The 16,888-nt window shown below is 42.0% G+C and overlaps 1 protein-coding gene across 1 annotated transcript in view; it reads left to right on the forward strand.

Annotated features, from left to right (window-relative positions):
- The first annotated feature begins 435 nt into the window (after window positions 1-435).
- The window catches only part of MPDZ (multiple PDZ domain crumbs cell polarity complex component), a 176,484-nt gene continuing 160,031 nt past the window's right edge, over window positions 436-16,888 (forward strand). The window contains exon 1 of the mRNA XM_068974237.1: window positions 436-518. The gene's annotated coding sequence lies outside the window, so the exon portion shown is untranslated. The remainder of the gene's footprint in view (window positions 519-16,888) is intronic.

The raw sequence follows: 16,888 nt of genomic DNA on the forward strand, positions 1-16,888 counted from the left end.
CATGGGGCAGACTTGTCCAAATGAACGCTTCTTTTTTTAAAATTTGACATTGGAATTAAACGGGGCTTCTCCCCAACAACCTCGCGTAGCCCACTCCCCACACCCCAGGCCGAGCGCCCGCCGAGCTGGTTTAAACCCCCGGCGGGCCGGCTGGGCCGCGCCCCCTGATTGGCCGAGGCGCGCCCGCCGCCCCGCCGGCCGCAGGCGTCACGCAGCCCGGGCGGCCCGAGCCTCGCCGCCGCCAACGCCGCCGCCTCCGCGGCAGCCCCGGTTAGCGCAAGTGCGGCGCACGCAGCGGGAGGGGGCGACGGAGGCTGAAGCTGGCTTCGGGCCGCCGGTGCTCGGGCGGGATTAAGTTTCTCGGTCGCGCGGGAGCGTCTGTGCGCGTTCATTCCGAAGCTCCTCGCCGGGCCGTTACTTCGGGACAGAAGAGAGCAAGCGTGGGCGAGGCGAGGCTCCCCGCGTCCCCACCCTCCGCCCCTTTAGCGTTCCCGCCGAGGGCGGCCGTCGCGAGCCGGGTAAGCGGCGCCGGGGCCCGGGCCGGGAGGCCGGAGCGCGCCCCCGCGGCCTGCGCGCGCCCCGGCTGGGAAGGTGCGCGGGTGCCGGGGGCTGGGCGCTCGGCGCGGGCGGCGGGAGGGGTGAGCTTGCCCCACCCCGCGCTACCGAGAAGTCGCTGCTTCTTTGGCTCTTGAAAAGAATGGGAGTCTGGAAGTTTCCTTTGCGACTCGCAGGGTTTCCGAGCTGTCGTCCTGGTTCTTTAATCCACTTCCCTCCTCTTTTGCTCTTGTTGACTCTTAAGAGACTGAAAAGTTTCATCTTTTCGTTCGCCTGGTAGGGCATAGTAAGGGTGGCAGGGAGGGGAGCCCCGGGCCTGGCACGGTCGCCTGTTGCTGTTGGCCGCGGCTCAGGCCGGACGCCCACTCGATCGCTCCGCGAGGGTCGGCAGGGGATGGGGATGCGCCCCTAGACTGGCGATCCTCGCCTCGGCTGCAGCGGGGCACCCAGAACGGGCGGCTCACTGGTACCCGCCCCCACTCCTCACCCCTCCCCCTAGCGCCCGTGCCCTTAACATCTCGTGTCCGCGTTGGTGGGAGCATTTTTCTCTCGCCTCCCCCCCTTCGCCCTCCCCCCCGCCCCCCAGCCCGCGCCAGTGGGGCGCCTTTGTCTGCAATTTCGCAGCCTTGGGATGCCGGATGTTTCTAGGGAAGCGCTGCTCTGAATTCGCTGTGCGTGTATGTGTGTGTGTTTGTTTCACCGGTGGTGATGGTGTAAATTCTTGCTTGCGTTCTTACAGAGGCACAAAGGCTGGGCTATTCTTTCCTGTAGATCGCGTGGAAATTCAAGCTGGGACTGCGGAGAGGAGGAGGGGCCGTGCGAAGGCCGGAGGTGGCCGCCGCTCCTCAGTGTCCGCGGGCGAGTCGAGGGCGGCGGGACGTCTCCCTCCATCTCCGCGGCTGGGGGTGCTGAGGTCGCTCTGCTAGGGCGGAACCTGGGTATGGGCGCTGTGTGCTTTGGGCGAAATGGGAGCGGGTGGCAGCTAGTGTTTCAGAGATACCAGATGAGAGGACCTTACTTTCACCAGCCTAGAAGGAAACCTCTCCAAGTTCTTTTGATGTGGAGAGGGGAATAATCTGAAAAGTGGCCAAACTTGTCATCCAGCTTTGTTGGACAGCCATGGTGTAAACACTCCTTTTCTCTGGACATTTCTCATTTAGGTTGCCTTTTAAGAATAAATAACATCTAGTGTGAAAAACTTACAAGGTGATGCAGTGGGGATTTCAGGATTACATGTGCGTTTGGGTATAGGTGACTAAAGTGAACTTTATATAAGAATTGCATCATCTGAATTTGCTTAATACTTGCTTTAGCCCTTGGTAGAATTAGGCAGTTGAATTAAAAAAAAAACCCAAAACTTGAAGTTCCTTGGCTAGAGTTCTAATGCAATGCAAAGCTCAAGATGACTGCACCTGCACCCTTGCCTGAGGGAGGGGCTGGAAGCTTTGGAGGGTGGTGGAGATAATTTTGTCTGGGATGCCCAGATTTCCTGCTTGCTAATGGGCTAGTTTATAAATGGGCGACATTTATCTAGACTGGGCTGTACTGCACACTCTGCTCCTCACAGTTGACAGGAAAATCCTTAAAAGCAGAGATTTGTAAACTTAAGGGCCATGGGCCAAATCTTTCTGCCGCAGCCTGTTTTTTTTCCCCTGAAGTTTAAGAGCTTTGGATGGTTTGTACACTTTTAAATGGTCGAAAAACGCAATCAAAAGAATAACACTTCATGACGTGAAAATTACATGAAAATCAAATGTCAGTGCCCATAAAGTTTAATTGGAGCACAGCCGCACTCATTCCTTTTGTCTGTGGTGCATTCTTACTGTTGGCATCTGGTTTCACGGAAGCAGTGACATAGTTGATTGGTTGCATAGTTGAGATAGAGATGGATAGCCTTCAGAGTCTGAAAAGTTTGCTGTCTTGCTCTACAGAAAAAGTTGCCAATCAAGATCAGGCTTCAGAAGTATTGCTTACATACTCCTTCTTGTGATGAGTGTATTGTTTAATTTCATTGCCTTTTAAGTCCTGTTTCTGGTATCCTAGGAAATGGCAGACTGTTCCCCAGTAGTTGGACAAGTTAATGTGTTGGATTTTCTCATTTCCACGTTTCACTCTCAAAAAGTTTTCTTAACCTTTTGGCATCTTTCTTTTTTAGAATCTAGCCTAAAGTGGGGTTTCTGATTAGCAGAAACTATATATTTAGTTATCTTATGTTTAATATAGATAGCTATATCTCAAGGTGCTCTGCAGTGAGTTCTGGTGACTTCTAGTTACTCTGCTACCTGAGCAGTGTTGATAACTATATTTTTGTTTATTTATGTAGAGAGAAGCAGAGGTTAGGGGGTATCATAAGTTCCTTTCCACAGGCAAGTTCTCACCTACGCAAAGGTAGTTTGGGGGGCTCCTTGACTCATCATCGCTCATCTTGCCTACCTTATTTGTAAAACAAACAAAAAATCGATGAAGTTTATCTCAATGTATTACTACTAGATTGCTCACATGTAATACCTTCCCTCCCATTTCCTTGGCTCTTTTCAGTATTTCTTTTCCCTTCCCTTGTTTCTGGTTTCCTTTCTTCCTTTAACACACTGCTTCATTGTAGTGCCTGAGCCCAGTGGTGGTTGTTGCTGGGGAAGGGAAAGGTAGAAGTCAGGTTTTGTTGTGTTCCAAATTTCTGGCATGTAGGCAGTGCCCTGTTTCATCCCTGCAGTCCTCTTTGCATGTCAGGTAACTTTGAATGCATAAATGTGTTGTCAGAGTAGAGGCTGTCCCCAGAGTTGATTACATGTCTGCAAGGCTTGGTGCTCTGAGATATTTATGGAAGGCCTTGAAATGTAATTTCACATTGATTCAGGTCTTTAGCTGCTGTGGTGGAGGGGCTCTGCTTTCCAAAGAAATGCACCCATTGTCTAGGTTTTAGATTAAGGGATTTGAAGCTGGAGAGTAGCAGTTAATTGCCTCCGGAAGATACTGTCCTGTGTTAAGAGCAGATAATTTTCTCCAGATTACATCTGAAGTCTGATATCATAGACTTGACTCAGGTTGAGTTGCTCCATTTTGTATATTTACAATATGCACAAAGCCCTCTCAGTTCGTGGGAAATAGATGGGGAAACAGTAGAAACAGTATCAGACTTTATTTTTTTGGGCTCCAAAATCGCTGCAGATGGTGACTGCAGCCATGAAATTAAAAGACGCTGACTCCTTGGAAGAAAAGTTATGACCAACCTAGATAGTATATTCAAAAGCAGAGGCATTACTTTGCCGACTAAGGTCCGTCTAATCAAGGCTATGGTTTTTCCTGTGGTCATGTACGGATGTGAGAGTTGGACTGTGAAGAAGGCTGAGCGCCGAAGAATTGATGCTTTTGAACTGTGGTGTTGTAGAAGACTCTTGAGAATCCCTTGGACTGCAAGGAGATCCAACCAGTCCATTCTGAAGGAGATCAACCCTGGGATTTCTTTGGAAAGAATGATGCTAAAGCTGAAGCTCCAGTACTTTGGCCACCTCATGCGAAGGGTTGACTCATTGGAAAAGACTCTGATGCTGGGAGGGATTGGGGGCAGGAGGAGAAGGGGACGACCGAGGATGAGATGGCTGGATGGCATCACGGGCTGGATGGCATCACGGACTCGATGGACAGGGAGGCCTGGCGTGCTGCGACTCATGGGGTCGCAAAGAGTTGGACACGACTGAGCAACTGAACTGAACTGAACAAAGCCCTCTGTGCTTTTCACAAAAGATCTTTGGGCAGAGATAACATATTGGATTGGGAATGTTCCTATGTGTTATTAGAGCAGGCTACATGTCTATCAGCCGAAGATTCTGTAATTGAGTGAAGAAGTAAACACCTTCCCGTACAATTCAGGACGGCTTGATGGTGCATGTGAATGATATTATTTTCTAAACAGTCACATGTGCTCTTAAAACACATTTGGCCTAAAGAAGCAGTTCATTTGATTTTGTTATTAGTACATTGTTACATAACATTATCAACCCCATATTTATAACAAGAACACAATTATTTTCTCTTTCAAATTAGTTTCCTGCATAAAAGAGCATCAGTAAAAATACAATTGGAAATGACATGTAGTATGGTAAAGTTGATATACTGTGCTTAAATAATTATAGTGGATTCCACATGGGTGAGGGCTTGCCTGGTGGTTCAGACAGTAAAGAGAATCCCTGTAGTGCAGGAGACCGGGGTTCGATCCCTGGGTTGGGAAGATCCCCTGGAGAAGGAAATGGCAACCCACTGTAGATTCCTTGCCTGGAAAATTCCATGGATGAGGAGTCTGGTGGGCTATAGTTCATGAAGTCAGAAAGAGTGGAACACAACTGAGCGACTTCACTTTCATTTTCCACATGGGCGGATAATAATAAGGAGATGAACTGTTTCTAGATAGAGAAAACTGATATCCTTGCTTTCCTGTGAGACGCTTCCCAAGAAGGTCTAAGATAGTCATTCATTGAGTAGATAGTAATAGATTAGGAGATATGAGGAACTGAATTAGGCACTGGAGAGAGCACAAAATAAATACAGTGTTCCAGAAGATTACTGTCACATTCTGAAGTACTGGAGGTTAGAACTTCAGCATATAAATTTGGGGGGAGGCACAATGATAAATTCATACAGACACTGTAAGGCTCTCAGACTGTAAGTTGTAAATTCATCAAACCTTGAAGAACTGGACTGTTACGGTAGTCAGGGAGGGAAGTCCTGTAGGAGGCTACTGTGGTGGTGTAACTAAGCATTACTATGGTAATTTGATGTTTGGAAAGAAGGGAAAACTGTTATGTGAGGAAAAAGGTATTTTATCTTTGGTCTGAGGCCACTCATTTTGTCTCTTTTGATGTTCACTGGGAAATTGGCCTTTTCTTTTTGTAGACAAAATTAGTTTTCTTTTTAAGTCTTTCATAAAACCATCAATTTTCTTAAAATATTTCTTCTCTCACAAAATGAGTAAAACATTAAATTGGGCAAAGATGAACTATTAGCATTGTCAGCATCTTGTGATGGTTTTGGAGTGTGATTAAAACAGTATTATTTGTTATTTAGATTATATTGACCTGACAATTGTGTGCATATCCTGTGCACATTTTGTGGGCAAATATTTGGCAAAGTCTTTTTCTCCCCCAGAAATTTAGTCTCCATTTGAAAAAAATATAATTTAAAAAGTAATTTATATCTTATATCATAAAATAAAAACTTTTTTGAAGTGATGAAATTAGATTTGTTAGAGAAATGTTAAAGCAGTTCTTCCAAATTTGGGGAGCTGATTTTTTTTTGAAAAAGGTAAAACAATACTTAAATTCCTGCCTTTTTTTTTATTCTTGATTGTGGTAGTTAAATTTGTTTGGTCTAGGGAATTGTTATCTTTGTCTTCCTTTCAGTTTTATTTACATCTGCAAAATCAGCATTCATTATAAGTGAAAAGTAAAACACTTGTAAGAAAGGAAAAAACAGAAACATCAGTTACTAGACAACAAAAAACCAAAACAAAAACTTAGGGAAAAACCTATTTTGTTTGTGCTGATCATTTAATGTTGACAGTAAGAATACGTTTAGGAATGCTTTTCATTTACTCTATTATGTTTTAAAACTAGTTACAGTAAAATACATAAGATAGTTTTTTCTTTTAGTAACTTATTTTGATGATCAAGAAAGCACATTGAAAAATATGGATGACATAGGCAGGTGCAAAGAAGCTGAAAACTTAGCTATAGTTCTCTCACCTAGCTGCTGCTGCTAAGTCACTTCGGTCGTGTCTGACTCTGTGTGACCCAGTAGATGGCAGCCCACCAGGCTCCCCCATTCCTGGGATTCTCCAGGCAAGGACACTGGAGTGGGTTGCCATTTCCTTCTCCAATGCATGAAAGTGAAAAGTGAAAGTGAAGTTGCTCAGTCGTGTCTGACTCTTAGCGACCCCATGGACTGCAGCCTACCAGGCTCCTCCATCCATGGGATTTGCCAGGCAAGAGTACTAGAGTGGGTCGCCAGTGCCTTTTCCCACCTAGGTGCTATCCCTCCCTAAAGAAAATAAGTATTTTGTGAAATGAGGACCCCCAGATTGTATTGATATACAAACGAACAAGTACAACTGTTGATCAGTAGTTTTCACTAATTGTCATTCTTCTCAGTGAGGATAACTTGAGATTATTAAACATCCATGCATTTGAATTGACTTTAATAGCATCCGTTAGAACTAGTGTCTCTTGACTCTTTAAGGAGGTATAATACGGCTGAGCATCATGTGGTACATAGGACGCCAGTGGAGAAGGCATGTTTAATCTTGATCTGGGCTTAAAATTAAATGTTCTTATAGACCTATAGTTAATTTTGGATTAACTTTACAATATGTAATTAGGTGGGCCCTAGTATGCCTTGCTTCAGGGACCTAGCTGAAGAAAATGATAATGGGAATCTGTTATCCACTGCTCATAGGACATCACTAAACTGACAAAACTGTGACAACAGAACCATAAATACTAAAGATTATTCTGCACTTAAAAAGGTCCTCCGATACAAGGAATGGCTAGCTTCTCTTGTATGTTGCTAGTTCTGCCCTTCACCAACAGGTCCAGTTTGTCTAAGGCTTTACTGGATAATGTTGAGAAGGTTTAAGTCAAGTATCCCCCGATCCACCCCAGACTTTTGAAGGTAATTTGTTTTAGTAAGTCAAACATGAAGTCTGCCTCTGGGCAACATTTATTTCCTACTGTAGCACTGGAGGGCCTCATCTATAGGAGTCAGTGGGCTTTTGACTGACATTGACCCCCTTCTTGGCTACTTCATTCATGATTTATCTGGGAGTGGTGAATGTAGTCATGCTGTTCTCTTTTAGAAAAAGAACAGTGCTGGAATGCCTCTTTATACTTATTAAATCTGCAGAATATACATATATATGTGTGTGTATTTATCCCTCTTATCAATTCAGTTCAGTTGCTCAGTTGTGTCCTTCTCTTTGCGACCTCATGGACTGCAGCGTGCCAGGCTTCCCTGTCCATCACCAACTCCCGGAGCCTTCTCAAACTCCTGTCCATTGTGTCAGTGATACCATCCAACCATCTCATCCTCTGTTGTCCCCTTCTCCTCCCGCCTTCAGTCATTCCCAGCATCAGGGTCTTTTACAATGGTGGCCAGGTATTGGAGCTTCAGCTTCAGCATCAGTCCTTCAAATGAATATTCAGGACGGATTTCCTTTAGGATGCACTGGTTGGATCCCCTTGCAGTCCAAGGGACTCTCAAAAGTCTTCTCCAACAGCACAGTTCAAAAGCATCAATTCTTCAGCACTCAGCTTTCTTTATAGTCCAACTCTCACATCCATACATGACTAATGGAAAAACCATAGCTTTGACTAGACAGACCTTTGTTGGCAGAGTAATGTCTCTGATTTTTAATATGCAGTTTAGGCTTGTCATAGCGGAAATGGTACTCTCTCCAGTGCTCTTGCCTGGAGAATCCCAGGAACAGGGGAGCCTGGTGGGCTGCCATCTATGGGGTCACATAGAGTTGGACATGACTGAAGCAATTTAACAGCAGCAGCAGCAGCAGCTTTCCTTCCAAGGAACTAGCGTCTTTTAATTTCATGGCTGTAGTCACCATCTGGGTGACCATCATTCATGGGTTTTGGAGCCCATAAAAATAATCTCTCTCACTGTTTCTATTGTTTCCCCAACTATTTGCCATGAAGTGATTGGACTGGATGCCATGATCTTAGTTTTCTGAATGTTGAGCTTTAAGCCAACTTTTTCACTGTTCTCTTTCACTTTCATCAAGAGACTCATTAGTTCTTTGCTTTCTGCCATAAGGGTGGTGTCATCTGCGTATCTGAGGTTAGTGATATTTCTCTTGGCAATCTCGATTCCAGCTTGTGCTTCATCCAACCCAGCATTTTGCATGGTGTACTGTGCGTATAAGTTAAATAAGCAGGGTGACAATACACAGCCTTGGCGTATTCCTTTCCTGATTTGGAATCAGTCTGTTGTTCCATGTCCAGTTCTAACAGTTACTTCTTGACCTGCATATAGTTTCTCAGGAGGTAGGTCAGGTGGTCTGGTATTCCCATCTCTTTAAGAATTTTCCACAGTTTGTTGTGATCCACACAGTCAAAGACTTTGGCATAGTCAATAAAGGAAAAGTAGATGTTTTTCTGGAACTCTCTTGCTTTTTTGATGATCCAGCAGATGTTGGCAATTTGATCTCTGGTTCCTCTGCCTTTTCTAAAACCAGCTTGAACATCTGGAAGTTCATGGTTCACGTACTGTTGAAGCCTGGCTTGGAGAATTTTGAGCATTACTTTATTAGTGTGTGAGATGAGTGCATTTGTGCGGTAGTTTGAACAGTCTTTGGCATTGACTTTCTTTGGGATTGGAATGAAAACTGACCTTTTCCAGTCCTGTAGCCACTGCTGAGTTTACCAGATTTGTGGGCATATTGAATGCTGCACTTTCACAGCGTCATCTTTTAGGATGTGAAATAGCTCAACTGGAATTCCATCACCTCCACTAGTTTTGTTCGTAGTGATACTTCCTAAGGCCCAATTGACTTCGCATTCCAGGATGTGTGACTCTGGGTGACTGATCACACTATCGTGATTGTCTGGGCCATGAACATCTTTTTTGTATGGTTCTTCTGTGTATTCTTGCCTACCCCCTCTTAATATCTTCTACTTCTGTTTGTTCTATACCATTTCTGTCCTTTATTGTGCCCATCTTTGCATAAAATGTTCCCTTGATATCTCTAATTTTCTTGACGAGATCTCTAGTCTTTCCCTTTCTATTGTGTTCCTCTATTTCTTTGCCCTGATCATTGAGGAAGGCTTTCTTATCTCTCCTTGCTATTCTTTGGAACTCTGCATTCAAATGGGTGTATCTTTCCTTTTCTCCTTTGCCTTTAGCTTCTCTTCTTTTCTCAGCTGTTTGTCTATAGCCATAGCCATATATCTATCAACATCTTTGTCTGTCTAAACAGTCCCCCCTGGCCTGGATTTTTCTCCCTAGGCTGCTCTGTTAAATTCAGTGAATAATCTGTTGGTTGCTAAACTCAGGATGTTTAGGCTCTCCCCTTTTCTCAAGGAGTGGGGAGGGCTTGTTTAAGTATTTTACTGAGGTATTAATATAATCGAAGTTCACATATGATAAACTTCATTTATTGAAATTGTATAGTTTGTTGAGTTTTGGCCCTTGTGAAACCATCCTGGCAGTCAAGACTGAGCATGTCCATCCCTGGCAGATTTTTTCTCATGCCCCTTGGTAATCCTTTCCTGCCTCTCCTACTTCCCCATCTCCAAGTAACCACTGATCTGCTTTCTGTCACTATAGATTAGTTTGCATTCTCTAGAGCTTTAAATAGATGGAGTCATACAGTGCGTTCTTTGTGTCTGACTGCTTTGACTCTTATTTTGAGTTTATCCGTGTTGCCTTTACTCGTGGTTTTTTACTGTTTATTGCTGAGTATTAATTCATTGTATGAATATACCATTTAGAGTTTTTTTTTTTTTAATAGTTCAGGATTATCTTATACTTTGCTGTCTTGTAGTGTGCTTGTTTGGTTTCAACTGTGTTGGGTCAGACTTTCGTATTTGATAGTTTTATTCTGTCTTCTTAAATTCCTGTCCCTTTAGATCAACATAAAATTTGAATACCCTTATTTAATGTTAGTTGAAGTTTCAAAATATATGTTATGTTTTGTTTTTAAAAAAAGCCTAGTAAATTGTAAAATAAGGAGGTTTAAATTTTTCTAATTTTTGAAGATGTCAGGTAATATAAAAAAAAAGTTGCATGAGTATTGAGGCTTTCCACAAGATTTTGTATATGACGTTGTGAAGTCACTCTTAATATTGAGCCCCAAGCTTTATTCCAGAGTGCTTGCCTAGTTCTCCTGACCCTTGTGCATATTTTTGGTAGCTCTTACAATTTTTGAAAGATTTATTGGTTACTTCTTTTGACAACTTTATGTAACAATCATATAATAAATTGGATAACAAAGGAGTAATTTGGTGCCCGAATTATCCAAATAATTGCCCCCCCCAAAGTATGTTACACCTATGATCATTGGACACACCAGGAATTGGAGAAGGGATAGTCATTATTTTATGAAAACATGTTATTCTTACTGGGGTCATTCAGATTTCTCAGGCCATTTTTAACATTTACATGTTTGTCGCTACTTTCTCATCACTTGATTGAAATTATGTGTAAGAACAAAAACTACAAACCCCAGAACAACACCATTTAAAGCAGGTACACTCTCTGGATTATTGCAAAAGTGAAAGTTGGCTTACAATCTTAATTTTAACAGCCCTTTGAGTGCCATAGTAAAATACAGTTAATGTTTGTGATTAAATATTAGATGGGTTAATTAAGAAGCAAATAGTCATGTTTCTTGAAAGAATAAGATCTTTTAATTTGTTTTTAGAGAGAAAATACTAGGTTGTTAGAATGGCCTTAGTGAGTCCTATGGAATTACATAAGGTAACTGAATAGTGTAGCCTGTTATAATTATTTCTGAATTAGTAATTAGGGGATTGAATTGGCCCACACTTGCTTATCTTATATGGCTAAGGTTTGTGTTTGAGTAGATTCATATTACTTTTGACTTCTTTGTATAATTTTCCCTTATCTGAGCAACTTGGAATCTGGCCAGCATGATGGAAATTATCAGCTGATTTTCCTCAGTGTGTCTTCAGCAGTGTAGACTACCACTGCCTGATGAGCTTATCAGCTGGTTTAGAGAGTGGCATCTCTTTGCTGTCAGAGGGATACAGCATTCTCTCTAGAGAGTTTTTAGTACAGGTTATGAAAAACATTGGTTTCAGTTACTGTGGACAAACTTTAATATATTTTTGAGTGTTTGCCTGTTCAGGTAATGGAAGATCTAGAGGTGAATTTGTTTTGGTTTAGTATGGAGGTCGGAGAAGGCACTGGCAACCCACTCCAGTACTTCAGGAAGAGTCTGGTGGGCTGCAGTCCATGGGGTCGCCAAGAGACGGACACGACTGAGTGACTTCACTTTTACTTTTCACTTTCCTGCACTAGAGAGGGCAACGGCAACCCACTCCAGTGTTCCTGCCTGGACAATCCCAGGGACGGGGGAGCCTGGTGGGCTGCCATCTATGGGGTCGCACAGAGTCGGACACGACTGAAACAACTTAGCAGCAGCAGCAGCAGCATGGAGGTAAATAAGAGAGCCCGATCACTGATTTTTTAGATTTTTTTCCCCCCATGTTTTGTGTGTGTGTGTGCTCAGTTGTGTCTAACATTTTGTGACCCTGTAGACTGTAGCCCACCAGGCTTCTCTGTCTGTAGGATTTCCCAGGCAAGAGTACTGGAGTAGGTTGCCATTTCCTGCTCCAGGGGATTTTCCCTCAGGGATTGAACCTGTGTCTCTTGTGTTTCTTGCGTTGGTAGGCAAATTCTTTACCACTGAGCTCCCTGGGAAGCCCAGATTTTCCATGTATGTAGATATTATTTCATCTTGGATCTGGCTGGAATATTTTGATTCCACTAGGATTTTGAATTTTTCTTACAAATAATTGTTTGATGTCTAAGATATTTTAATCTTCTATATTTAATTTGACTTGATTAAGGTTATCTTCCATAAGTCAAGGACTTCCCTTGTGGCTCAGCTGGTAGAGAACCTGCCTGCAATGCCAGAGACCTGGGTTCGATCCCTGGGTTGGGAAGATCCCCTGGAGAAGGGAACGGCTATTCACTCCAGTATTCTGGCCTGGAGAATTCCATGGACTACACAGTCCATGGGGTCGCAAAGAGTCGGACTTGACTGAGCGACTTTCACTTTCCATAAGTCATTTGTTATCACATTAGTATAGGAACCAAAGTGATGTCAAATGTGATGTCAGTGATGATCCTTATTTAGGGTCAGCTAAATAAACAGTAACCTGGCCTAGAGTATTGGCGCTGGTGGGAGTTTTGTTAGTACATGTTGAGAGTGATAAAGCGTGAAGAGTCCTTGCTTCTAATGGATTTTGACCCCTAAAGTAATTCTTATATTCTGTTTTTAAATGTCTGCGTTTCCCAGAGTTCCAGTCTCTGTTCTCTCCTTAATCTCTATTTTCTCACTGATTAATCTTCTTTATCTTCAGCAACATCTTTAGGCCAGTGATTCCCTGATTTATACTTCCAAATTTTTTTCTCCTTAGATTCACTTATGTAATTGATTGATGCTTTCAACAAATATTTATTGAGTGCCCACTTTGGGCCAGCCACTGTTTCTGGGGCTGGTGATATAGTCCAGTGAGAAAAAGAAATCAACAATGTTTAAAAAAACAAAAACAAAAGTTCCTACCCTCATGGAGCCTAAATTCTATTATTTCCTGTTTTCTAGACATTTAAAGCTCAATATGTCCAAAAGGAATGTATTTCTACCCCCTTTCTCTAAGTAACATTTCTTTTTCTGCTCTTTAAGCTAATGATGCTCTGGTATTTTTAGTTTCCCAGATTAGAAATGCTGAGAGTTGACCTCTGTTGCTGTCATTCACTCATTACCCCTGTCCCAAACACACAACTAGTGGTCACTGGTCCTTTTAATACTCTCTATATGTGTGTGTCTGTATCACCTCTCTTGTTTCTTGACATTAATCTTGCTCACATTTCTGCATCCCCCGCCCGCTCCCCGCCCCGCCCCGCCCCGCCCCGGGCTGTTTTTAACAACCTAACATCTGTTTGTACTATTATGAGTTCTTTACTATTTTTTAAAAATATTTATTTATTTCTTTGGCTGTGCCAGGTCACAATTTGGTTGAGAATTGTGGGATTTTTTTCTTAGTTATGTTGTAAGGAATCTTCAGTTGAGGCTCATGAACCCTTGGTTTGCAGGATGGAACCTGGGCCCCTTATGTTGGAAGCGCTGAGGCTTAACCACTGGACCACCAGGGAAATCCCTAGTTCTTTTCTATTTTTGATGAACTATGTAGCATATTGCCAGAATTTTTTTTTTCCCCAGAAAATAAATTTTAGCAACCCCCCCTCTTCCTACCACCCCTGCCCCATATATCTAAAATTCACAGCTCTCCCCCTGTGGGGCAAAGTCCCACGAAGGCCACGAAAACATGGCTTTCCTCTCCTGTCTAGTGTGGCAGCCTTGTGCTACAGAACCATTGTCATTAAATAATGTGGTTTTGTTGTCTTAGCAGGTGTCTTTCCATTTGTAAGAGACGCCATTCCCTCTCCTGGCTGTCCCTCATATCCCAAGTTGCAGGGCTTTCAGGACGATTCACATGTCACGTTCCCCGTTTTTGTTTTTTTTTTCCTGACTCATTCTGATAGCATTGGATTCTTTTTATTCTCCCAAAATTTAGCACATCTTGTTGCAGTGTAATTATGTACTGTTTTCTACAAAATTGAGAGCTCGGAAGCAAGGTACCTGTCTTTATTTTTCTTTGCCATATGATTTAGTGATAGAGGCAGGTAGTACAGTTTGTTTCTTTTGGGGGGGGCGCTTAAAGTTTATAGAATTTAGGATGGCTTTCTTAAAAACAACAAAAAAAACAGTTATGAAAATTAGATGTGAAAGTGTGTATTTATTTGTATGAGAACAGAAGTATCTGGTGCAAGTATCTTCCTGCTGAATCTACCTGTGCTTTATGCTTCGGGAAATGTAAGTGCTTATTTAAAACTTGCTAAAATAGTGCTGTGTATATATAATTTTTTATGGTTATTGATTTTCTTAAGTTAGGGATAGGAAACAACAGCATCAGTTAGCCATTCTGATGCTGATACCATTGATAGTAATCATAATGCCTAATGCTTCTATAACTTCCCATTTTCTAAGCGTTTTCACATACTTTATCTCAGGAGATTCTGATAACTGACTCAAAGGATAGTGACTCAAATGTAGTGAGTTTTACTGTGTTTGGGTACAGGAAGATTGCCTTGCAGTTCTTCCTTTGAGATCAGATTTCACATTGGCAGGGAGATGATTCAGTTCTTCTGGGCATCTGTGACCGTAGTCAGCACGCCCTCCACCTCCTGTTAGCCTGGCGAATGCTAAGGACTTTTTTCAGGGCTTTCTAACTTGCTTTGCTGTCCTTCAGCTTTCTGTTTCTTCCCCCTTTCAGCTTCCTCACCTCAATATTTCTTCTTCCTTTCTTCCTGTTCATTTATCTCTGTCTTGTCAGACACCACATCTATTCCCTCTCCGTCTGTCTCCTCTGGTTGGTAACTTAACACTTTAAAGTGTCAGTTCTTTGACTAAGCTGAATTTTGGATTACACTTTCTTTGGGTTCATTTCTACTTCTTTGAAGTATTTTAGAGGGAGTGATTTGGAGGATCTTCAATAGTACAAAAAGTACGTGTATTTTTCAGCAATGGGAAAGCTGTCCTAAAGCTAAATGCTTTATTTACTACATAGGAAAGACATGGTGTAACTTACAAGACCAAGGTCAGAAATGATCAAATTTTCATTCCTGTTAAAGAGTTACGTTCAAATTGGAAACAACAGACACTCAGTTCAGTTCAGTCGCTCAGTCCTGCCTCTTTGCGACCCCATGGACTGCAGAACGCCAGGCTTCCCTGTCCATCGCCAACTCCTGGAGTTTACCCAAGCTCATGTCCATTGAGTTGGTGCAGACACTAGAAGACGGAATAGTGATAGCAGTGATAGCTTTTGTATGCCTGTTTCTTCTAGGCATTTTGCATATGTTATTGTTAATGCTTACTTTACAACAGCAGCTCCAAGAAGTTAAGTGACTTGCCCAAGATCTCAACTAGTGAAATGGTAAGAATGTGTTTTCAAGAGAGCCTTATAGTAGCAGTTTAGGACCTCTGAAAGCATGGCTGTCTGAGGCTACTTATCTGAAGGTAAGTAACTATTTTCTTTCCTGTAGTATTATTATTAGAACACAGAGCTATGATTTGGTGGAAGGCACTTGGCTTTGATGTCAGTCAAACTCAGATTGGCTTTTAATGTTAGTAGCTCTGGTGCTTACATACTTCACGAGTATAGGAGAAAATACTTTAATCTTTGAGCCTCAGTTTTCTTACTTGAAAGTGGGTATATCTAATATTGAGCTATTGGTAGGTTTAAACGTATGCATGTTTGTGAAGCACATATGCTGTGTTTAAGAAGATAGGGATGTATGACAGCTATTTCATAAGTGGTTTCATTTCAAAGAGTAAAAATAAATGCCAGTTCATTGTCTAAAAAACTCACTTGTGGAAGAGTTATTATAGTAGAAACCAATTCTTATATACAGTTTTATTATCAGTTGTTATTGAGCATGTTTTAACAGTCTTAAATGACAAATTATTGGCTTAGTTGTGGATTACAACACACCTACATTTTAAATATTCCAGTGGTGAATATATATTAGGAAACCTTCGGCTCTTTAAGGGAATATTTGGTGGTTAATTTGTACCTCAGCAATAAAGTTGCTTAAAAAAAAAAATCCACAAAATGACATGGAAAATGAAACAGTTCATTGTTTAAGGAATTTAATAGACACCCAATCTAACAGAGTAAGATTTTTAAGCTTATTATTTCTTCTTTTTTTCTATCCCCATATCCTTTTGTAGATGAATTAAGACTACCTTTTGTTGAAACTTTCAGATAGTTATTCATGTTTTATTATATAAACTTTACAGTGCCCCTGCATAATAATGGCTATAGAAATAGGATTGCTTAATGAAGGGTCTGAGTTATGTGATCTTGGGAAAGTTAGTAATCTCTTTGACCTTTTATTCCTTATCAGCAAAATAAGGTTTTAACAAGTTGTTTTGGTAAAAGGTCACAAACTTTTCTGATGTCATTACGTATGATATTTGAAATTATTAAGCATTAATAATTGCAAAAGTGCATTAATTTCTTCTGCCAGCTAAACTTAAGGGTTCTAAATGCTCCATGACAAATATTGCAAAGAATGGACTCAGAGCAAGAGAGCATGATCTTTTGTGAGCCCTTCTCAGCACATGCCTGGTACTTCTCAGCACAGCAAAGGTTGAAACTGAGTCAACATGGGTGCAGACCTCTAGTCACCACAAGCATAGTCCAGGAAAGAAAAACAGATAAGTTAAATCACATTTCAGTATGCTGTTTTCTTCCCAGAGGGTTTCCTGTTGGAAATTTGAGGCTGCCCTTTTCTGGTTAAAGTTTGTAAACGTTGTCTTTGTTTCCGCCCAAATTCAGCAGAGGGAAATCATGAAGGCCTCAGACTGAATTTAGGAAGCACTGATTGATGGGGAAAAATAAAAATATCTAATTACGTTTAGTACTTACAGCTAAATGATAGCTAAGTGGCGATATGATAGACAACGCTTCATAATTTTTGTAGAAAAGATTCCAGAATAGGAAAAACTGTTTGGGAATGGTGA

The sequence above is a fragment of the Capricornis sumatraensis genome, chromosome 6 (genome assembly GCF_032405125.1).
Source record: "Capricornis sumatraensis isolate serow.1 chromosome 6, serow.2, whole genome shotgun sequence".
NCBI classification, from domain to species: domain Eukaryota; kingdom Metazoa; phylum Chordata; class Mammalia; order Artiodactyla; family Bovidae; genus Capricornis; species Capricornis sumatraensis.